We start from the raw sequence: 7387 nt of genomic DNA on the forward strand, positions 1-7387 counted from the left end.
ATTTTGGTTTGGGTCCATATCTCTTCACCTATATGTAATTAGTAAACAAATCGATTCTGGTAAAAAAAAAAGGTTTGGACATAGTTGATGGTGTTGATTAGTTCAAACACGCATGTAAACAGACTTATTGCCCTTTTTACGCGTTTTACTCTGGGGATTGAAGAGAAATTACCTCTGGGAGTTAAATGTCAGTAGGAAAATAGAGACCTATAATAGACAATATAAACTCACATATATACCAAACAATATAAATAAACTAACAGACGTAAATAAAACTTAATAGGTTTATTACAGAAAAAATTAAATTGTTGTAAAGCAATCCCAAATCGTACATCTCATGATATGAGTTAATTCATAATAGGAAAGTCACGAAAAGGACAGAAAAAAGTGTACCGTGACCTCTTCTATCGCATTTAAAATCCAATAGAATTCTGATAGTATTTCTTGACACAGAATCACATTTAATTCATTGACCCTACTATATTCTTTTTATTACAAAAAAGCAAACAGAAACGTATATGGATATTGTAAACTACTTTAGTTCATTTGCGATTAAAGCATGCAAGACCTACTTTATGTGATTATTAGTACCGCGAAACTGATAAAAATATCAATCTAACCATCTGAACACATTTATTAGAAGGACACATATAGTTTCCGTGGCAGGAATTGTTTGGAAACGAGTGAGATAATCTTGAACAGTCTATATAAACTCCTCCATAAAGAAAAATATACTTACTGAGATGATGATATTACGAGGAGTTTTATTATAGAAAACCGCCCCTTTATAATGAGAATGTCATCATAGAAAAACTGTATCAGTAGGAACAAACTTATAACTTTATCTCTCAAAGTTGGTCCTTCGTAAAATGCATCTTAAAAATAGCATAACTTACTGTAGACATTTACGAGAGAAAGAATACTCGAAAGTTTAATGCTGAAACCAATTCAATTAATAGCTAATTGTTCGTTATTATGGTAAACAAACATATATGACATTACCTTTCTAAGAAGAAACCCATGCGTGGTGAGATGATAGTATGGTTACATAATGATACTAGAAAACCTTATCAAACATAAACGAAATTATAGTTAAAGGAAGTATTTATGAATGAGAACTTAAGATATGCGAGTATGTTATCATGAGAAATAGTGTAGAAGGATCTTCGCAACACAAGAAAACCTCGCCTTAAAAAAGAAAGAACTACCTAGGAATAGTATACAAAAAAAGGGAGGATATAATTAAAGACCGTTCTGCTGACATTAGTAAAAAGATAAAGGGAAGTAACATGCGCACGCTAAACAGAAGTGTTGGTTGTATAAGAACGTTGTAATGTATGCCCATCAGGAAAGCAGTGACATAGGTGGTTTTTAAATCAAAGCTGTTGAATTTAACACATTATTCTGTTAACGTTTTTGATTAAATGATTAAATGAATGTGCACGATATGGGCATTTTAACGATATTGGCTATTAAACGGTTATCAATAATATGCTATATATAACCATGTAGATTAAAATGACAAATATATAATATAAGGTACACCGTTAATATAAAATATTTTAAGCTATTACAAAATAACCGTGTAATTAGCAATATTTAACGATGTGTTTCCATCATTGTATATGAATGTTACGAAATATGATGATGTACAGTAAGATTTTATAAGGGGGACGTATTTCGAATCTTAATACACTTATGGTGAAAATCAATTTTATTAATTATTGATTTAGATGAACATCTTTTTAAAACACTCATCTTTGTATATATACATACACACAACCACATATATATATATATATATATATATATTGTATGTGTTGATGTATATATATGTATATATATATACATATACATATATATACATATATACATATATATATATATACATACATATATACATATATATACATATATATATATGCATATATACATAAATACATATATATACATATATATATATATATACATATATATATATATATATACACACATATATATATATACACACACAGGGTGACAAAAAAAGAAACCTTAATGATCGCTATCTAGAACATATGCTGTAGAACGGAGAGAAAAGGTCAAATACCCTAGTGCTTTGGTGTGGTGTTTTGAATATAATAAACTAGTTATGACTAAAGTTTCAATTCATTCGGATAACATATTAAGAAACGGGGTCTAATTAGAGTTGGGACCCGTTTTTTGGGCTCACCCTTTATATATTTCTATATATATATATACATATATATATATATATATATATATATATATATGGGGGGTGTATGTATATGCGTGTATAGAAATGTACATTCTGCATCAAACACACAAGTGTTATTCATATAAATGTCGTCCGAATAAATGTGTTCAATTAAATATATTTTGTTATGCTATTATTTATACATTAACCTATTTAAATATGAATTTCGTTAGAAATAAAATCCCGCAGTTACTTTCAAAAAGTACATTGTTACACATACATTTTTTCAAATATATCTTCGTATGAATGTGAGAAATAATCCATCTTTAGATAGTCAGGAAATAAGGCAATGATTTTATGTTCGTATAAAATTGTTTTTGAAAATAAAATTACAAGTTATACATGCATATATTATTATTATTATTATTATTATTATTATTATTATTATTATTATTATTATTATTAGTATTATTATTATCATCATCATTATTATTTTAATAATATTAGTATTTTTATTATTATTTTATTATCATTTTATTTTTTTTTATATTTAATTCTGAATCTAGCTGATTACACCTAAACCCGTTATTTACATTTTAATTGACGAAGCTATATTAACAGAAACGAAATTTGGAGAAATTAAAAATATCATATTAAAGCGTATTTTACGACCAGAAAATGCCAGGTATTCCCCTTCTACAGGAAGTACACGTTTAAATATGCAGCATCTAAATAGAAACGGTGTCGAAGTCAATAAAGAAGAATACGAATTCAATAAACAGTTGTAGTATCATCGAAGTGAATTAATAAGGAATTAAAGTTTAAGTTTGATATTAAAAAACGGACTATGTATTTTTTAAATCTGGTATTTAGTATATATATATATATATATATATATATATATATATATATATATATATATATATATATATATATATATATACCAATGAAAGTTATACACAACGGTGTGATAAAATCTACGGATATGACTTGCCAGGACACTTTAATCCGGTAATACAATGTTTAAGGATTTCTTGATAAAAATTCATGAGAAAATGGCTCATAACAATTGTTGAATCCAACTAAAAATTATTTTGTACCATATAAAGAATTTTGGAAGGTTACAGACAAATAAATCTAAAAAGCTAGTGCTACACAGGGAAGGGGATGAGAAATTCATTTAATTTGAGTACGATATAAAATATTTACACATTGATAGGATCACACGCAATATACAAATTACCATTTGCGTATTAAGCGATATTCTTTGTGTAAACAAAGTGAGCTTGGTATTTACGATGTCAAAACATTGTAAATTCACTAGCATCATAGCAGCATCCGAATTTCGCATCGGTTAGAAGCGCAGAGTCTCGTTGGGGCCGACGGGCTTGGATCCCAGCTTGTCTGGCCGTATTGATGAACTGTGAAACAGCGAAACGGACTTTGTGTGGATGACTATATATACATGCATACATATGTATATATATATATATATATATATATATATATATATATATATATATATATATATATATATATAATCATCCACATAAAGTACTGTTTCGCTGTTTCACAGCTCATTTCGAATATACAATTTCGAAGGTTTTCCGAAGATAATTCATGGTTTTAAGACCTAAGCTTCCTTAGCACGGATGATTACAGAAACATGTATGCACATATGTAGCAATTAATGTTTATATAAATAAACTTATATATATATATATATATATATATATATATATATATATATATATGTGTGTGTGTGTGTGTGTGTGTGTGTGTGTGTCTGGAGGGTTACATATGCAGTAATATATTACTATACAGTCATGTGCAGGTTTCGGTGAACAATATTTTTCGAAACTAGAGACATCTTGAGGCGATGGTTCGTATATAATAACACATATTATAATGACTATGTCAGGACAAATTACGATGTAAGCTATTCCTAAATAGAAACAAAGAATTAGATGTATTATTATTGTGTAACACAGCGCTTAAGACATTTCTAAAAAAGGGCGTTAGAGTAGAGTGGAAAGGGTTGTTGTCTGAGAAATTGGAGGTGTAGCCATTTACGAAAGAAAGTGTTGATAATATCAGTAGGTGCATAATATAATTCAAGAACATTCTTGTATATTCGGTTTAATTTAGAGGGATGGGCGTGGATTATATTATTATTTCACAATCTTCATGCGAATTTGTTAAAGTTTCAAGATTAGTCATTTTTATTATCAGTTGTTCTTCATATAATTTGCTGTGGCCAGAGAGTGTGCCCTAGCGTTCCCATCAAACTCTTCCCCGCTATCTCTTGTTCTACGAGTTAGGTTGGGCGAAGGAGAGGAGAGAAGGACGGAAGATACGTACAGGAGAAGAGAGGTGAAAAAAGCGTAAGAAGTGATAAGAAAACAATGAAAAGAAAAGTGACAGAGAAGGGAAGCAAAGGGAAGAGGTCTTTAGTTCGCTTATTAGTGGTAGTTCAAAATATTCCTTGCCAATTACCATAGCTCCTGACACCACATCGAAGCGTATGGATAGGTATATCAATATTGCTAAACAGCATGGGTGCCCGGTGTTGCCCGAGTGTTTGGAAATGTGTGTTGAGCAAAAAAAAAAAAAAAAGTGGGAGTAGGAAGCTAGGCTCGAACCCGTACCGCTAAGGAGGAAAAGAACGATAAAAACGTGACGTCTTTGCCGTTACGACCACCAGCAAACCGGAAGTGACATATGTTTAAATTAAGGAAAAAGCATTCTAAAAGAGAGGATGACATTAGAATATATATATATATATATATATATATATATATATATATATATATATATATATATATATACCTATGCAATAACTCTGTCAATTTTAAGTCTACCACTCGAAATTTGATATAAAGGGTACTGAGATTTGCGGAAATTTTGTAATCCGTTTTCGAGCAGAAATGTGGCTGTTAAGGAGTCAAACTTCAGCGATTTCACCTTTCAGAACTCTACAAAACTCTTCAACCAATTTTGTGTATAAACAATTGAAAATTTAGATATAGGTTCCTTGAACAGGGAGCTAACTAAATAACTTGATTCAAGCTAAAATGATAAATCTCAAGGGTTATAATAGGAGTCGAAGTGGAAAAAATGATTTCTGCGGTCTCTACCAAATTACTAAGATAATTTCTAGTGTAAACATTTGAAATTTTACATTAATGGTATTCAGAGATAGGGCAATATTTTTTTATCAGTGTGGGTCGAAAATTTATAGTAGCCAATATATAATTGTATGTACGTATATTTGCATGTATGCCTAAAACATTCGACGGAAGCGATGGATTTTTACAATATAGTTTTGAAGTTCGACGAGTCAGACGACAAATATCGAAAAATTGGCTAAAATATTAATATATTCACCTTAAACTATCAACTTTTCTAAAGGAGGAGTTGCTTGTTTGGCTGATATTTTTGAAAGTCATCCTCTCCTTTCGATTGTCTAGCCTTAATTAAAACCTACGTCACTTCTGCTTTGGCGGTGGTCGTAACAGCAAAGACGTCAGTTTTCCCCGTTCTTTTCCTCCTTCACGGTACAGATTCGAGCCTTCCTTCCTACTACCATTTTTATTTTTCTTTGTCTATTTATTTATTTTGCTCAACACACACATCAACACCCGGGCAACGCCGGGCTGAAATACTAGTAAATGTATATATATATATATATATATATATATATATATATATATATATATATATATATATATATATATACGCGTATATATATGTACGTATGTATATATATATATGTGTATATATATGTGTATGTATGTATATATGTATATGCATATGTATATATATGTATATATGCATATACATGTATATATATATATATGTATGTATATACATATATATGTATATATATGTGTGTATATATATACATATATATATATATATATATATATATATATATATATATATATATATATATATATATATATATATATATGTTTTCTTACTTGGTGTGAAGCTACTCTTGGTTTTCGGATATTAATGATTTAAAAACATAGAAGACATTTAGAGAATTTGCTGATCCTGCTTTTAATTTCCCAGACATATTGATATAATCAGTTCCCCAAAATATCTTTAAACAATACAAGTCCGTTCAGTGATCTTGTTCCATCATATATGAAGAATAATAAACTATGCACCAATAACATCGCTGCTATGATAAATATACTTGTATTCGTTCCGTCGGCAAAACAATCATATATTTTGATCTAATGGACAGCTTTATGAGAGGGAAAGGACGGAGGAAAATGAATAAACAGTAATAATGAAATAATAAGCGATGTATAGAGATAGTGAAAGAGATAACTGATAAACAAGATAGTACAGAGATAAATGAAACATTTATAGTCGAGGGATATAGACGTAAATTAAAAGATACTTTCTACAGTGTGACCTCTTAGACCGTTAAAGTAATTAGATGATCAGATACTTCGTTTGTGAATTATGATTTTAATAAAAACATAGATCACGTCCTAGTTTATAAAGACAATACGACATAATCAAATATGTTAAAGTAAAATTATGTTCAGCGTTTTTTATTATTATTCAATTTTCACTCCAAACAAAGCACAGAACCACTTTGATGAAGGAAGCTACTATCACAGGTATAAGTTGCAGGGGTACTAAGTAGGGAGTTGAGCAGCGAGGTATCCGTCTACATTATCATTTAACTTATAAATGTTAGTACAGTTGGGAAAGGAGGAACTCAGAAGGGTGTTCCAATGTCTATCAGTAGTGCGGAAGGAACTACTAGAGTAGAGGGCTTTCTTACATCTAGGGGTTTCTACTGTGTGGGCGTGGGATTTTGCTGTTTGCCGGGTTTGTCTGCTGTATTACCTTCGAGTGGGCACAAGGGTTTGTTACTCGTCGGAGCATTCACTATTAAAATACTTGGAGAACAGCGGAGATTTGTAGCATTACGTAAATGCGATAGAAGTTGCAGTTTAGATTACAGTTCTGGACCTATCAGGTTGGGGACTCTCTTTTGAACCCTCTCCAGTAGAGAAGAACGAGAAGCAGTTGAAGCAGGCCAAATGTGACAACAGTACTCCATACAGGGGTGAATGATGGCCTTTTAGCGACATGACACTTTCAACCGTAAGTACTTTTCTACCTCAGTAGAAGTAGCCAACCTTATTCGCATGAGCCTTGGAC

The sequence above is a fragment of the Euprymna scolopes genome, chromosome 5 (genome assembly GCF_053919585.1).
Source record: "Euprymna scolopes isolate OS-2025 chromosome 5, ASM5391958v1, whole genome shotgun sequence".
Classification (NCBI taxonomy): domain Eukaryota; kingdom Metazoa; phylum Mollusca; class Cephalopoda; order Sepiida; family Sepiolidae; genus Euprymna; species Euprymna scolopes.